The sequence below is a fragment of the Callospermophilus lateralis genome, chromosome 8 (genome assembly GCF_048772815.1).
Source record: "Callospermophilus lateralis isolate mCalLat2 chromosome 8, mCalLat2.hap1, whole genome shotgun sequence".
Classification (NCBI taxonomy): domain Eukaryota; kingdom Metazoa; phylum Chordata; class Mammalia; order Rodentia; family Sciuridae; genus Callospermophilus; species Callospermophilus lateralis.
The window spans coordinates 946,241-964,299 of NC_135312.1; positions in this window are offsets into that span (position 1 = coordinate 946,241).

Consider the following 18,059-nt stretch of genomic DNA (forward strand, 5'->3'; position numbering starts at 1 on the left):
CAGGTGCGGTGCGGGTGCAGGTGCCGCGGCTGCAGACGCACGCGGGGGCTCGACCCGGACGGGCTGCGGCCTCAGGTGGCCGACTGCTGTTGCTCCCAGAAGTCCGGGACACAGTGGCCGGTTGCTGCCCATTTTGGGAGAGCGGTCAGTGCACAGGGCAGAAGCCTAGGAACCAGGGCCTCACCCCAGACCAGACGCCGGCTGTTGCAGGGGACTGCCAGGAGACCCTCATAAGTGAAACAAAATCGCAGAAATTGTCAAAACTGCAGGATTCTGTGGTTCGTCTAGTTACACATGCGTTTTGAAAAATCGTAAGTCATTGAGAAAGGTTGACATCAGTAAAGGAGGACTGGGATTTGGACAGCAGTTTGCAAAACAAATGCTTTGAAAATACCTACCAAATTGTATTAAGTCGGAGATATGGGGCAATGAGAGAACAGATGTAAGTGAGCTTTTACTAAAACTCTTAGTGAACTTTCCTAAACGCAGAAGGAATCAGTAAGTCGGAAAAGACCAGAGCAATGAAAGCCCCCACCTCAGATCTGTCTCCAGTTGGATGCAGAGAGCTTAACACCGCCCAGACCTCGGGGCCTACCACAGCATTCCAACCCCTTGAGGGCCCCAGAGTCAGTCCCATCCCTCATTCAGAACTCCTTAGGCCCTCCCATTGCAAAGCAGAAGAAGCTTCGCTTATCACCTAGAGCCCTGCACTGGGACCGCTGCTGTCCTTCCTGTTTGACACCAGGTCTTTGCAGGTGGTGTTTGCTACTCCCTTGCTCTTCCTGTGGACAGTGCTTTACCTCTGTCGCTGGAGTGAGAGTGCCTCCCTCTTCTGCCCTGGCCGCCAGGAGTCTGCTCCCCACTCCTGTGTATCGAGGTGGGAAGCGGCTTCATAGAGATGTGGAAGGGAGGTACCTTCTCAATGCCTGTCCTGCGACTGCCTCTGGGTCAGGGACTGGTATCCCTCGAGCTACCCTCACCCCCTGCACTCTCTTTTGGCCCAAGCTTTGCTCATTGTCTGAAGGACACTTGTCCCTGCTCCAGCTGTCTCCATGCCCAGCTGGAACTGACACCTAGGGAAGGGCCATCCATCCTAACTGCCCTGCTCAGCTGTCATCTCCTGGCAAAACTGTCCCCATCCTGGGGTTTTGCCACCTGGGAGAACCCCCCCACCCCACCCTGCCCTTTTCAACAAGCAATATGTGTGTGCCAAGGAGCGTCCAGGTATCACAGTTCTGCCTTCCACTAAGCAAATGGGGTCTGCTAATGGCAGAGGACTCCAGTGCCCACAAAAGAAGGCTAGAATGTGTCTTTCCTTTTAGGAGGAGCAAAGACCCTCCCTGCCTGGTCACCATAGGCCCTGCCCCTGCCAAGGAGTTAAGAATATTTCTGACGCCAGACGGTGATATTTTGCTTATGTGTATGATCCTCTGTCTTTACTTTGAATACTCTGAAATGTTGTTCAGATAATTCCATAATTTTAAAAAAATTAGTTGTATATGAACACAATATCAGTTTATTTTGTTTATTTTTGTGTGGTGCTGATGACCAGTGCCTCACATGTGCTTACACTCTACCACTGAGCTACAACCGCAGCCCTAGTTAATTCCACAATTTATAAAACAATAGTGTGAAAATTGAATAATGCTTGAGAGTCCTACCGCTGGCACTCACCTATAATACTAGCAGCTTGGGAACTGAGGCAGGAGGATCACAACTTCAAGGCCAGTCTGGGCAATTCAGTGACACCCTGTCTTCTACTAAGAAATTTTTTAAATGCCAGAGATTTGGCTCGGTGGTTAAGCGCCCCTGATTCAACCCCTAGTACTGAAAAAAAAAAAAAAAAAAAAAAGAAATCCTATTCACGGTCAGATACCCTTTCTCCCCTTCTCGGAGCTCAGTGGTTCCTGAGGGGGCTCACTGCTGGCTTCCGGGGCAGTGACAGTGGGTTGGATCACTCCCTGTACACCTTCTCTCCTTGTCCTCACCTGCCCTCACCAGACACAGGTGCCCCAGAATCTGCTGAGTGCTCTGGGGCTGCTGCCAGGAGGAAGTTCTGCAGATGCCAGGAGAGCTGGGGAATGTGGGCCCGGCCAGTGAGGTGCCAAGGAACATGTGGGACCTGATGGGGGAGGGTAACCCTCCAGCTGCCTCAGGGAAGAACATTCCAGAAAACTGAACAGGAAATTCAAAGCCCAGACAAGTTGCAGAGGAGAAAAGGCCACAGCTAGAGGCCAATGACCATGGACTTACAGGGTCAGAGGCTGCAAGGAGCGTGGTCATTGGGTGCAGAGGATGGGTCGCTGTTAGGCCTTCTTGCCAGCGGCATGTGGCAAATGGGTATGGACAGGTGCTGTGGCAGATGGCCAGCAGCAGCTGGAAAGGCCAGCCACAGGCAACAGAAGGCAGGGCCCAGAGACTGGCCGCTGGGCTGAGGAGGACAGCAGTGCCAGGGCGTCCCTTCCAGCCTCTACAGTTGCAGCTGGGCTGTGACAGGTGGGATAAGCTGTGGATTTCCCAGGAGAAACTCCATGGCTCTGACGTGGACCTTATGAGTTGGAGCATGCGGGCGGCCATGTGTGCATTCAACTTCATGCAGGGCACTAGGCCATGGGCTCCCCAGAGCCGGCAGCCCCAGCCCAAAAGCCAAAGTCTCTCTCTAGGATTCATTTTGTTTTGAAATGCAACTGGAGTGGAGTTCCAAGGCATTACTCAGGCACAGCTGAGAATGAGCGGGACAGAAGTGGGCCGGAGACGCGTCTCCTGACACCACCGCGGCCCCTGCAGGCCTTGGTAGTGCTTTTGTCAAGGCTCCAGCTTGGCCCTGGCCATACCCCTGCTGCCAGTTCTTCCCTGTTCCTGAGGCTGCCTTCCTGTGCTGTGGTTGTGTCCACTGCACTCTCTCTGCTGCCCAGTGTGGTGGCTAAAGCAGCAAGACCTGCCCTCTGAAGAAGGCCTGGCTTCTGCACACACAGCCTTGGCCTGTCTCCTCTCCCCGCACCCTCCAGGCCTTCCCACCTGCCGAAGCTGCTGTCATCAGTCCCCTGGAGTTGAGGTGTGTGTCTCAGATCCTGAGGAGCCTGCAGTCCTGTCTCCTTGTCAAGTGGGCAGGCTGAGTTTTTTGGGGGGGTAGGGGAGGGACAGTCTACAAAGAACCATTAGCGCTTTGGATGAATGAATGCTACTTCACGCGACCCAATGCCAACGGACTTTAATTTAACTTAATTATTTGTGAGAATCCCCTTTAGAAGAAAATATCACAAGTTCTTTGACATGAAACTGGAACCAGGATATGACTGGTGTCCACTGGGCCCTCTTGCTGTTGACCCTCACTGGCCCCGCACAGTCCTGACTCCTGGCTCCAACAGTGAAGGCAGCCTTAGGTCTCCAGGGCCACTGCCATGCAGCCAGAGGTCTGAACCACAGCAGTGCTTCAGAGTCCAGTGTCCAGATGCTGAGAAGGGAAGGTACACGTGAACTGGTCAGTCTGCCATGTGGACACAAATGGAAAGCCGCGGGATGACGCCTGACCACAGGGTAGGCTGGGAGCAAAAGCAGGTGAAGACCTGGATACTTTTTAACATTTACAACTTTTATTTATTTAAACTGACAAATAGAAATAGTATGTATTTAGCATGTGTAACATGTGGCTTGAAAATATGCACACATTGTGAACTGGCTAAATCCAACTAGTTCAGGTACCTGCCTTGTTTCATGGTGAGAGCTCTTGAAATCGGCTCTCTTGGCAATTTTCAAGAATACAATACATTGTATTCAGGTGTTGTGGCATAGGTTTTTGAACTTATTCCTCCTAATTGAAACTTTGTATCTTTTGGCTGATGTGTTCCCCCCTACCCCGCCCCAGTCCCTGGTTACTACCTTACCACTCCACTTCTCTGGGATTGAGATTGTTGCAGTCCACACATAAGCCAGGGCACATGGCACTTGTCATCCTGTGTCTGCTCGTTCCATACCCTGCTATGGCCCTGAAACTCTTGGAGTTTGCTTTCCTCGTGAGGCACAGAGGGTGGGAACAACCTGACCCTGGCACTTGGGGGTGGGGACCCGTGAGAGGGGGTTAAAATCAGATGAGACCATCAGGGTGGAGCCCCCACGGCCTTGTGAGAAGGGAGAGGGACCAAGGAGACGCACACCCACTCCATGAATCCCATGTGGCACCTGAACCACCACGAACTCTGTCAGCAAGAAGCCATCATCACTAGAACAGTGAGCCAAAATTAGCCTCTTTTCTTTATAACCTACCTAGTCTGTGGTATTGTGTTACGAGCAGCAAGAGCAGACCAATACATATAACATAGTGCCCTCAAGGTTCATCCTTGTTATTGCAAATGACAAGATTTCCATGTTTTTTAAGGCTGAATAGTACTCTGTTATGTAAATGTACCACATTTTCCACCTAAAAATACTTTAAGTACAAATACTGAGAACATCCTCCCATCTTACATTCCTTCTATAAGCCAGAGGATGGGAAGAGGAGGACGTCTCCTCATAGGTGATTGCCAACTGAGTGCTGCATGCAGGCAATCTGAGGAGGACTGCGGGTGGACAGTACTCTGGACACAGCAGCTCTGTCTGGTCACTTGACACATCCAGGCCCAGCTTCCTGGGTGAGGAGTGAGGCAGAAGACCCACACAGACCCACAGTGATCCAGAAGTGTTCTTGGTTAGTCCGTGCTGCGTGGTAGAGTGTCACCAGCCAGGGCATTTTGAGACTCAGAGTTCTGGAGGCAGGAAGTCCAGGATCCAGGTTCTGACTTCTGGTGAGGACAGGTTCCCTGTTCTCCCCGGGGCCCAGGATGGGAGATGGCCCGCAGTGGGACCAAGGGCTGGGTCCACTTTTCCTACAGCACACCCATCCTGAGGCACTCCCCAGGCAGAGCCCGTGCAGCCGGCCCCCGTGCAGGCCCGTCTGTCCCTGAAATCTGCTCTGTCAGATTTCACCATGCCCTTGGAGGGGCAGACATTCTGACTCAGGGGGTTAGTGGAGCCTACTCTGCAGATGGCCTAGGAGGTAAAGGAAAGTAGATGTCCACTTCAGTGTACCCGTGATGGCCAACGATGGCCACCATGACAGACCTGCAGGAGCAGGAGGAGACCACAAACTTTCAGCGTGGAGCTGAGCACATGGGCCTCTGACAAGACCAGAGAGCGCGGGGACCAGGCCGCGCAGGAGCACCCAGGACAGCAACCCTGGGCCAGGGCTTCAGAATCCACACTCACCTGGAGAGGTGAGCCGGCCTGCGTGGCGTGAGGCAGGCACAGGAGCGAGGCCCCTGAGGAGAAGAGGCCGAGGGAGTCTGCCTTCTTGGAGTTCATGGCCAGGCTCACTGGACTTCAGATGGAGACTTCTCAGGGTCTTACGGTCCAGGCCCCACCACCCCTGCAGCAGGTGAGTCACAGGCAGGCCAGTGACGGTTGTGGGCCTGTGACAGAGGCAACATGGCAGGGACAGGAGTGCTGATTCCTGGCAGTGGGGCCCCTGGGGACGGGCTAATTCTCTTCAAATACAAAACACAAAAAGGAGCCACAGGGTTGTTGTCGATGAGTGAGCAGCAGGACTGGCCTTCCCCGCCAAAACCTTCAGGGAGGCACTGGACCACAGAGGCCCTGGGGTAAGGCTGGGCGGTGGCCCAGTGGTGGAGCACCAGCTAGTGTGCAGGCCTGAGTCCAGTCCCAAGCGCAGCGCATCAGAGCTCATTGAGATCTTAGCATTCTAGGAAATGAACAGGAGCGCAAAGTGAGATTCCAGGGAAGACGGCCGGTGGTGAACTGCGCTGCGGAGAGGCCCACATGGAGGACGCCCCTCCTGTGCACTGCTGCACAAACTGGCCTTCAGGCGAGACCACAGCCCTGGCTGGCGCTCTGGCCTGTGAGACCCTGTTCTCCATCCACAGGGAGTAAGCTGAAGAGTGTGCTGAGCACATTTGAGGGAGAAGAGCAAGATTGGAAAGTACCTGCCACCCTAATGCCCCAAAATGTGGCGTGATATTGGCGAGTCCTGTTTCTCCAGACACAGGTAAGGGCATGGGGTCTGGGGAGACCCAGGCCCTGAGCACAGAGGACACCATGGCTGAGCTGCCAAGACTGGATTCATAGGCTTGGGACAGGGGGTCGGGGTGTGAGCCCCACAGGAGCTCAGACTGCTTGTCCAGGACAGGCAAGGGAGAATAGAGGATCCTATCTGCTGGTCAACACCACCCATCCCCAGGACACACAGGAGGCTCACAGCATGTGATGAATCCCCTCCTGGTCTCAAGGTGACTCTGAATTTCATTATGTGTATAGAAAGTTAAATGCTTTTGCTGGAATAAAAGGAGCCCCCAGGTGAGTGAGGTGCTGCAAGGGAGAGCTGCTGCTCGGCCACACCCGGTGGCTCCGGCTCTTTGGCTGGGCTGGTCTTCACACAGTAGCTGTCTGATCTGTGGCTCAGCACAGCACCAGGAAGTGTCAGGAGTAGCCAAGACACTGGGCACAGGCCTTCCTGGTCAGCTGCAGAGAGCCAGCACCAACCCCACTGTCCGTCACTGTCAGGAACATGGCACAGACACTGACTTGTTGGGTCTGAGCCTGTCACTGCCCTAGGCAGTTTTCACATAGACTGGCTCTTTTAAAACTAGACTCAAAACAGGGAGGTGTTAAAGTAGGAAGAACAGAAACAGGAAGCCTCCCTGAAGTCGCCTTCACATAGAGGTCTTTTTCTGGAGACCTCACAGCCAGTCTGTGTCAAGCTCTGGGCTTGGACCTAGAGGTCAGGGCTCGGAGCTCCACCACGTGGCCCGCTTCTTGCAGATTCCCTATCTGCTCTGGACTCTAGGCCCTGGCAGCAGGTGCTCTCAGATGTCTGTTTCCTAAGTGACGTGGGCCTCCGAGGGGCAAATATGAAGAGGAGACCAGGGTTGAGAGATGTTCTGTGTCCCTGGGATTGCCTGGTGGGAAGGGGAGTGTGCAAGCAGGGACAGCCACATGGGCAAAGCTGGTGTGGAAGCAGATGGCCCAGAGCGGGGCTGGAGGGGGGCCTTCCAGGGAACCCCAGCAAGGGAGCGCTCAGCCATCTCTCAGGCTGGTGGCACAGAGTCTGGGGGAGGAAGGGTGGAGTCCAGATCCAGCAGTCCTGGAGAGGAATGGCTTTGCGCTTGTGCAGACAGGATGCAAATCCCATGATAAAACACCACAGTGTCAGAGGCTGATCCCCAGCACAGGGAGGGACCAGGGTGAGCATCTGCAGTGGGGGCAGAGCCTGTCCCAAAATAAAAAATAGAAGGTCTGGGATGTGACTCAGGGTGTAAGCACCCCTGGGTTCCACCCCAGTGCCAGGGGCTGTTGAGAGCACAGGTCTACTTCTGGGCTCTGCCACATGAGCACCGTGTCCTTTCCTCCACCAACACCAGTCCCATTTCCTTAAGCTGTGTGTGGCAAGTCTCAAAGAGGAACATACCAAGTCCACTCATGTTATTCCTTTTCAAATCTTTTCTCACTGTCCTGGTTCCTTTGTATTTCCATACAAATTTTAGAATAACTTTGTCCATGCTTATAAAATAAAACTTGCTGAAATTCTGATAGGAGTTATGTTAAACCAGCAAATTATTTGCGGAGACTTGAGCCCCCCAATCCATGAACATGATATGTCTCTCCATTTATTTAGATCTTTGATTTTTTTCACCAGTGCTTTGAGTATTTCATCATACAAGTCTTATACATGGTTCATGTCTAATATTTTAATGGTGATAAATGGTTACATTTTTATTTCAGTTTCTGAATGTTCATTGCTAGAATATAGGAATACAATTGATTTTCATATGTTTGTCTTGTATCCTGCAATCTTGCTGAACTCAATTATCCAGTGTTTTGTTTTTATGTGTGTAGGTTACTGGTAAATTTCTACACAGATAATCATGCTATCTGCATGATTAGTTTTACTTTTCCCTTTCCAATTGTATGCCTCCCCCACACCTTCCTTGTCTTATTGCACTGGCTAGATTTTCAACATTGTGTTGAATGAAAGTGGTGATAGAAGACATCCTCGCTTTTTTTTTTTTTTTTTTTTTTTAGTTGTCAATTGTGGGGAGGAGTGCATGGAGTACCGCATATATGGCATACGTTAAGGGCGTCTGAGTGGCAAACTGCTCTCCCATGCTACACATGTGAGCGGCAAACTGCTTACGCCGTAGGCACAGCCCTGAGCATGAGATCGTGGGTGCGTGGCAGTCCCTGGACTTGCTCCGCAGCCCATGCCTCAATTGGTCGCTGCAAGGACAGTTGGCCAGAAATTGTATTGGTGGCTTCCTGTAATCAGTTAGCTACTGCCTGAGTGTGTATACAAGGTAACTGGCCAGTAAAATCAGACCTGCTTCCTGCTTGGCCCCCGGATGTCTTGATTAGGGACTCCGCAGCCACACTCTCCTCTTCCCTGTTCGGTGGACCTCCTCGCTGGACAAGAGAGCCCACGGAGCCCATGAACCTTTACTTTATTTGTTCATATGTGGTGCTGAAGATCGAACCCAGTGCCTCACACATGCTAGGCAGGCAGTTCACCAAACCCCACCCACTTTCCTTGTTCTTGATTTCTGCAGAGAATCATTCCGCCTTCACCATCAAGTATGATGTTAGTGCTAGGATTTATGTAGAGGTTCTCTATCAGATTGCATTCATGCCTTTTTTTTTTTTTTTTTTTAGAGTTTTTATCATGAGCAAGTATTGAATTTTGTCAATTTTTTTTGCATTAACTGATGAATTCTTGTGATTTTTCTCTCTTAGCCTATTGATATTGATTAATTTTCAATACTGAACCAGCCTTGATCCTTGGAATAACTCCCCTTAGTTATGGGGTATAATTCTTTTTATAATTTGCTGAATGCTATTTGTCAAAGTTTTGTTAGATTTTCGGTGTCTCTATAATGAGGAATAGTAGTCTATAAGTTTATTTTCTTTATATTATCTTCTTCAGATTGAATATAAATATGGTACTAGGTTCATAAACAAGTTGGGAAACATTATTTTTTCCTATCTTCTGTAAAATATTGTGTAGAATTTGTGTTAATGCTGCCTTAAATATTTAAAAGAATCTAGGCCTGGATTTCCTTTTTGGGAACTTTGACATCAAATCCTAGTTCTTTAATGGTTACGGGTTACAGAACACCTAGTTATCTTATCTATTTCCTATGCAGAGTAGTTGGTGCTTTCCAAGAAGTTAGTCCATTTCACCAAGGGCATCAAATGTGTATGTACAGAGTGTTTTGTTATTATTACTGGTACTGGAGAGTGGACCCAGGAGTACTGTACCACTGAGCTACTTCCCCAACCCTTTTCATTTTTTTTTTAAATTTTAAGATAGGGTCTCACTAAGTGGCCCAGGCTGGCCTTGAACTTGGGATCCTCCTGCCTCAGCCTCCTGAGTGGGATCACAGGGGTGGCTACCACACTGGCTCACTTATTACCAATTTTTTAATCTCTGTAGAGTCTGTACTTTTATTCCTCCTAAATCGATCATTTGTGTCTTCTGTGTTTCTTTATCAGTTCTTCTAGATGTTCATCAGTTTATCAATTGCCATTTCATTGATCTTCTCTATTTGTTTTGTTTTTCAATGTTGTTGATTTCTGTTCTCAGTTCCCCCTTCCTTCTTCATGCTCTGAGTATGTCTTGCTCTTCGTTGTCTACTTTCTTAAGGTGAAATTTTCAGTTACTGATTTGAGAGTTTTGCCCTTTTTTACTTTTAATGATTGAAGGTCTTCTTGTAATCTTTGTTATTTTTCAGTTTGCATCGTGGTTGCTGAACACAGTCCATATGGCTCCAAATCCTTTTAAATTTGCTCAACTTTCTATAGCCCAGGATATGGCTGTCTTGCTGAGTGTCTCTGTAGATGTGGAACACCGGGTGTGCTGTGCGTGGTTGATGGTGTTGTGGAGTGTCTTCTGTGTCCTTGCTGGCTCCTCATACCGCTGTTGGGTCACTTGTTGAGAAGCCATGTTGAAGTTGACACTATATTGTATTTTTGTTTTCATTTGATCAGTTTTTTGCTTCCCTTTTCCCCCCACACTGGAGATTGAACCCAGGGTCCTTTACCATTGAGCTACATCCCCTGCTCTTTTTATTTTGAGACGAGGTCTCACTAAGTTGCCCAGGCTGGCCTTGAACTTGCCACCTTCCTTTCTCAGCCTCCTGAGTCACTGGGATTATAGGCCTGGCCACCACACTGGGCTTGCCTCCTGTATTTCACAATTTTGTTGAGTGCATTTTTAGGATTCTTACCTTCTTGGGTGAACTATTCCTTCATCATTAGGTAGTGTCCCTCTCCATCTTTAGTGATTTCCTTTGCTTCAAAGATTGATTTATCTGGATTAGTATAGCCACCCCTGCTTTCTTTCTTTTTTTTTTTTTTTTGGTACTGGGGATTGAACTCGGGGCACTCAGCCACTGAGCCACATCCCAGCCCTATTTTGTACTTTATTTAGAGACAGGGTCTCACTGAGTTGCTTAGTGCCTCACCATTGCTGAGGCTGGCTTTGAACTCACGATCCTCCTGTCTCAGCCCCCGCTCCCCGCCCCCTGAGCCACAGGGATTATAGGTGTGTACCACCATGCCCGGCTCTGACTATTTATTCTAAACCTGACTATATATGCATTTTTTTTGGTAAGACTATAGCTGACTTAGATCATGTCATCCATGCTGCCCACCTGTAACTTAGTTTATTTACATCATTTACATATAATGTAATCATAAGTATTTTTTAGAGCTTAAGTTGATGTACTATTTTTGATTTTCTGCTTGCTTTCTCTGTTTTCTGTTTCCCTGGTCCTTATGGTAACCTAAACATTTTTAGAATTTAATTTTGATTTATCATTTATTTATTTATTTTTTAGTTTTTGGTAGACACAACATCTTTATTTTATTTTTATATGGTGCTGAGGATCAAACCCAGCGCCCTGCGCATGCCAGGTGAGCGCGTTACCGCTTGAGCCACATCCCAGCCCCGTTATCATTTATTTTTTAAAAGGTTCTTTTGTGGTGCTGGGGATTGAACCCAAGGTCTTGCCCCGGCTAGGTGCTCATCGTACAGCTGTTAAGTGTTACATCATAGAGTGAAACTCCTCACAGCACACACATCCCTGAGGGCATTTGTGTGCAGCTGGAGAGACACGTAGAAGCAGCACCTCCCGGGCTGCACCCACCAGCTCCTGTTCCTCTGAGATGTTCTTACACCTCGTTGTCTTAACCCTCAAACACGACTGAGAAAGATGAAGAGGAGAGTGTGCTGTATTCATCCACATTTTACTATTTCTGTTCTATTTTCTTTGGGATTTTTTTCTCTCCCATCAGGAGTTTCTTAGTCCTTCTCTGAGGGCCCTGCTGGTGAAGAATCTGGAAGGGAATCCTTGGTTTGCTGTCACAGCATGGTGCCTCAACTTTCTTTCCCCTCTTAAAAGACACTGGACAGGGCTGTAGCTCCAGGTGCTTTCCTTCTGTCACATGAGGACCTGCTGGGCTGCTCTGGGGCATGGTCTTCTGAGGGTCCAGCGTAACTTCCCTCCGTCATACCTTTGGCTTTTGGTAGTTGGTGGCTGTGGTTGTTCCAGTCTGCTGAAGCTGCCGTTCAAGACACCATGGACTTCACGGTTCCCTCAAAGTCCTGGGGGTGGGAAGCCGAGACGGAGGTGCTGGTGTGCCCGGTGGGGTGAGGGCCCTTCCTGCCCACTGACCCACACGTGGGGGAAGTCTGCTGCTGGAGCTGCGTTGCTGCTGCCTTGGGGGCTCACCTCACCGTCTCACCCAAGCCCAGGCACCCAGAAAGGCTCCACCGAGGCTCCATGCCACGGGGGGCCAGGGATTCAACAAAGGGACTTTGGGGTCAAAATTTCATTCCTGTCTCGTGCCTTTAGATTTCTTTGTCCTTTCCCATTTGGCTTTGTTTGGCTCTTGAACATTTCAGTTGGAGTGGGCCACAGCCCAGGGGGTCACCTCCACTGGTTCCTCAGCGCTCCTTCATTTCCTGGGTTCCGCTTTGCTAAGGTTCACTGGCCCCCGAGGTCCTTTTTTGCAACGGGTCTCTCCCTTGTTCCTTGGTGACCCTTGCCTTGTTGGGGTGTTGGGTTGGCTTTCCTGTTCCTTGGTCTTCCCAGTCCTCCATTCACTGAGTTCTTAGAATTTTTGCCACCATGTGTTTTCTCATTTACTCCTCTATACCTTCAGTCTCCTTGCTGAGATGTTCCTGTTTGTGAAGGCTTGTTGAAGCATTTTCCTGACATCTACTTTCAGCTCTACATCTTTTTTTTTTTTTTGTAGTTGTAGATGGACAGAATGCCTTTATTTTATTTGTTTATTTATAGGTGGTGCTGAGGATTGAACCCAGTGCCTCATGCATGCTAGGCAAGCGCTCCACCACTGAGCCCCAGCCCCAGCCCCACATCAGAGCATCTTGGTGTTGGGTCTTTTTACTGTCTGTTTTGGTTCTTAGAGTGACATGTGTTGCTCAACTACATCCTGGATAGTTTAAGCATCCTGCTGTGGGTTTCTGGCCCTCGAAACTCTTGTGCCTCAGCTGGTGGATCTGGAGAAGTGTGCTGCCAGTCGCGCCCAGGATGGAGAGGGCAGCTTCCTCTGAGTTGAACATAGAGCTGACGGGCAGACGGTTCAGAAACTGCAGGTGAGTGGCATTTGGAGCCAATGGTCATAGCACTGTCCCTGCAGGATGGTCACAGCCTGTTGCTGGCCCCGAGGATGAAGGGGACTCTGTGGAGGCTGAAGCCATGGTCTTTTTTTTTTTTTTTAAAGAGAGAGTGAGAGAGGGAGAGAATTTTAATATTTATTTTTTAGTTATTGGCGGACACAACATCTTTGTTTTTTGTATGTGGTGCTGAGGATCGAACCCGGGCCGCACGCATGCCAGGCGAGCGCGCTACCGCTTGAGCCACATCCCCAGCCCTGAAGCCATGGTCTTGACTCATCTCAAGAAAAACCTGAGGAGCTCAATGTGTGCAGGTGTAAGCTGGTCCTGCTGAAGGGGTGCAGCAACATTGGCCTCATAGGAAGCTAAGTCAGATGGCTTTGTCTCCCAAGCACATGAGCTTGTGCTTAGCCTTGGTGTGGTTCTCCAGGAGCCCCCACCTACCCCGCGACCCCAGGTGGCAGGGCCAGTGCTAGGGCAGGGCATTATTCCAGGGGACTGGCACAGTGCACTGAAGGGAAATCAGACACGTTCCCCTCCCTATGCACACCCCGACTTGATGTTGGGAATGACCTCTGCCCTGTTCCCACCACCTGGTCCCTCTCCCTCCCCCTGCAGTGTCCAGGAGCAGCTCTACCGTCCTCAGCATCCACAGAGACATCCTTGGGGGACTGGAAGCCCAGCCAGTAGCACCAGGGACTCTCCCTGGAAATGCTCCCTCCAGGCAGTTGCAGGGCCCTGGTCCAGGCTCTCCAGCCTTCAGCTCCTCATGGCCTCCTTGCTTGGTCAGTTGAGGGTGGCCTTTCCAGTGGCCTGGAGAACCCTGAGTGATGTGAACTCTAAGCAAGTTGTGCTGTCCATGTCACCGGTTAACATCCACCCCTCCCCCACCCCTTAGCCTGGATCAACCTTCCAAGCCCAGTCCGTCCACCCCTGAAGCCCCCCTGTGGTCGATGGTGATTGACCCCACAGAGAGGGTGCTCTGACCACTCAAGGCTCATGACAACATTATTTGTTTATTTTTTTAGGGGAAGGGTATCGGGGATTGAACTCAGGGGCACTCAACCCCTAAGCCACATCCCCAGACCTTTATATTTTATATCTTACTTAGAGACAGGGTCTCACTGAGTTGCTTAGCACCTTGTTTTTGCTGAGACTGGCTTTGAACTTGTGGTCCTCCTGCCTCCGTCTCCTGAGCCTCTGGGATTATAGGCAGAAGCCTCTGCACCTAGCATGACGACGTCTTTAACAAACTTTCTTGCCAAAGAATAACCTGGGCCCCTTCATGCATGGGGGTGGGTTCCCCAAATGAAAGCAATGGCCTGAGATATGGCCTCACAATTAGGGGTTTCCCCCCAACAAGGATCTTCCCAGTTGAAAACATGAAAGTGTTCACGCTGCATTCCCCAGGGTTGGCCACAGGTCTAACAGTGACCAAGTGGACAGGAAGAGGGGTTAGCTCCCTCTAGTTACCCCAGGATCACACGGTGGGGTAACAAGAATGCCAGGCATCTCTGGAATGCTCCATCTCCAGGTGTCCTGAGGACACAGACAGAGGATCTCCAATGTCCACGAACATGGGATGACTTTGGACTTTTTAGACAGCCTTCCCTTGCTTTAGCAATCTGTTGGTTTTCAGCATATGAGGCTTTCACGTCCTCCCTTAGATTCCTTGCTAGGTATTTAATTCCTTTAGATTCTATTATAAGGGAAATTGTTTTCTTAATTTCCTGATGGATTTCTCAATGCTGGTGTGGAGACACAGGATGTTTGTGTCTTGATCTGGACTCTTCATGAGCCCCAGGGGCTTCCCTGGGTTCTAGTGGACCGCACCAGCTGCCCATGGGGAGAGTGTGGCTTCTTCCCTTCCCACTCGCTGTGCTGTTTCTTCTTGTCTGTGGCTGGGGAGGACTGGGTGTGTCGGCGTCTCTCAGGTCTCTGCTGCTGTCCCTCTGCCGTCCCTAGCTCTGAGAGGTGAGCGAGGCTGTCCCCTCCGGTGCTATTCTCCGGGGACGGCCGTCAGCAGTGCTGCTTCCACCGTGTCTCAAAGGCCTTGCTGCAGGTTTTACTTTCCACCCATCGCCACTTTTCCTGGTGATTTCTTCTTTGACCCACTGGTTGTTTAAGGAAATTGCTTAATTCCACAATTTTGTGAAATTTTCATTTCATTTTTCCTTCTTCTATTGATTCCTAACTTTATCTTGTTTGTTAAGACCAGAGAAGATTCCTTGTAAAATATCTACCTTTTTTATTGCACCTTGAACCCTAGGGCTCTCTACACTGAGCCGTACTCTGGGCCTCTTTGGTCTTCTGTCTGACACAGGGTCTTCTAAGTTGCCCAGTCTGGCCTTGAACTTGCAGCCCTCCTGCCTCTGAACTGCTGGGTCAGAGGTGTGCCCCTGTGCCTGGCTGGCGTCTGCCTGTCCTCGGCTGTCCTGCACTGGGGCCTTGCATGTCCGTATTCTGTCCTGGAGGACATCCCCGGGCCCCTGACCATGCTGCTGGTGGGTGTCTTCTGTGTCTGTCAGTCCTCTGTCTGATGCTCTGTCCTTTGAGAGTGGGGTATTGAATCTTCCGAGGGTCAGTCCTAGGTGCCTTGGTGTTCATCGTACCTTTCCCACAGCGAAGCTTCTCTCCTATAGAGTGTCCCCTGCTCGGTGCGCACCTGCCTTCTCCTGTCCTCTCCGGCTGGTAGACAGCTTGTGGTGGGGACGTGTTCTTGCTCCTCCTGCTCCCCTCTGGCTTAGTGTGCAGAGTGCAGACAGGGAGGGCCCCTCTCCCTCGCTGTGGCCCTCGTGGTGCCTCAAGGCCATTCTGTCCTCTGTATTGCTGCCTTCCCTCACAGCGTCCCCTCCTCCTTTCCCACTGTGCATCGGCACAGCCCCCGCCTCTGTGGTTGCCGTGGGGTTGTGCTACACCTCACATGCGATTGGAACTCACACCAGGTTAACTGCAGCAGCATGAGAACTGCTCCTACTTTCTGTAGTTCACTAAAAATCGCATCATTTTACATTTCCCCCCATATCCAAGATTAATGGTTGCTTTTACACATCTCGTTTTGGACCCTGCAGACAATAAGAAAAGTGGAGTCACAGACCAAGAATGGAGGAGCCCGAGCTTTTCTTACTACTCATGTATGTACCTTTGTTGAAATTTTTACTCCTTCACTGGCTGTGAGCCACTCTCCAGCACCCTCTAGTTTCCTCCTGAAAGACTCCCTTTGGCATAGTTCAAAGAGGTAGAGTTGGACTACTCCGATTTTCAGCTTTGAAATTTACGACAAAATTATAAGAGTAATTAAACAGCATGATACTGATATCAAGACAGGCATACAGACCAGGAGGAAAGAATAAAGGACTCAGAAATAAACCTTCATGGGCCAGGTGTGGTGGCCACGCCTTCTATCCCAGCTGTTCAGGAGGCTGAGGCAGGAGGATTGCAAGTTTGAGGCCAGCCTCAGCAACTTAGGCCCTGTCTCAAAAAATAAAATGTGCTGGGGATGTGGCCCAGTAGTAGAGTGCCCTGGGTTCAGAGCCCAGAACCACCAAAGAAGGAGGAGCAGCAGAAGGAGGAGGAGGATAAAGACTCTCGTGCATGGTCAGCAGATACTTGACAAGAGTGCCAAGGCCATTCAACGGAGAAAGGACAGTTTTCCACCAGTGCTGGGAGACTGGACAGCCTTGAGGAAACAGAGAAAATGAGCCCCTATCTCACACCACACAAAAAGAGTGACTCAGCGTGAGCCACAGACCTGACTGACCAGCTGAGTCGGCGAGACGCAGAAGAACAGGATGAGGGTTTTCGTGCTGTTGCGTTTGGCAACAAGTGCAGTATGGCCCCCAAAGCACAGGTGGCCTCACAACAAAAATAGATCTTAATGTGATTTTCATCAAATCTAGAACTTTCTTCCATGACAGGGCACTATTAGGAAAGTGAAGCCGGGCACAGTGGTGCACACCTGTCATCCCAGCGGCTCAGGAGGCAGGAGGATCGCAGTTCGAAGCCAGCCTCAGCAAAAGCAAGGTGATAAGCAACTTGGTGAGACCCTGTCTGTAAATAAAATACAACACAGGGCTGGGGTGTGGCTCAGTGGTGGAGTGCCCTGAGTTCAATCCCCAGACCCCCCAAAAAAAAGAAAGTGAAAAGACAGACTACAAAATAGGAAAAGAGGTTTGCAAATTATCTGAAAAAGGGTTAATATTTCAGAATATATAAAGAGCTTCTACAATCCACAGATTGGGCAGAGAACTCGGGTATACATTTCTTTTTTTTTTTTTTTTTTAAGAGAGAGTGGGACAGAGAGAGAGCGAGAGAATCTTTCAATATTTATTTTCTAGTGTTCTGCAGACACAACATCTTTGTTTGTATGTGGTGCTGAGGATCGAACCTAGGCCGCACGCATGCCAGACGAGCGTGCTACTGCTAGAGCCACCTCCCCAGCCCAGGTACACATTTCTTCACAGAAGACCTACAGGTGGCCAGCCAGAAGACTCGCTTCTGCTGTGCTGCTCAGGGGCGGTTCCAGACACCAGGCCTCCTTCTTGATTCCTATTCCAAATTAAAGGGAAACTGTTACAATGCCTGGAGCCCTAGGTGTCCTGCAAATGTAGGAGGAGGGTGTCCTTGAGTTCCTCCCAGCCAGAGCCTGCTTAGCTGGCATGGCCCTGGTTTCCAAATGGAGTGGTGTGTCTGCAAAAGGAAAGGCAGCGGCATCGGTGTCATGAGCCTGAAGAGGCCCCGGGAGGAGCCAGGCCAGGGCTGCCACTGAACCCCTGCTGACGTCAGGTTATGGCCTCCAGGACACTAGCCAGTGGGCAGCAATGGAGTTTGGCCACTCCTGTTGCTGGCGGCCTCCCTCCTGGAGCCTTCACCAGCCAGATCTGGACTGTCTTTCCGTAGCCATGACTCTGAAAGGTTCCCATCAGGACTGACCGTTAGCCGCTCCCACAGGCCTCTCATGCCAACATACCTGCCGCTGCTCCACAACCCAGACTCTCCCCTGTGCCCCGTGGACACTGCCACTCCACGAAGCCTGGGGGCTGCCTTTGGCCTGATGTGCTGGAGGCTGGCCCCAGAAGTCCTGCACACAAGTAGCACCATTTCTCGTGGACACCTGTGGAGGTGGCTACTACTTCTATGAGACCCTGAAGAGGCTCAAAAGGAAGAGCAGGTTGCTTCTCAGGAGGCTGTGCCTCTCCCCCGAGGAGGCTGTGCGCCAGGAGGTCCCAGGTGCCCCCTGAGTCCCTCAACGGAGGAGCCTGTGCACAGGAGGGTCCCAAGTGCATGGGCTGCTCTAGCAGCTCACTGCTGCAACTGAGGCTGCAGACTGGCCAGGGGTGCAGGTGCCCCCAGTGCTCCTCCAGAAGTCCCCTGCTGA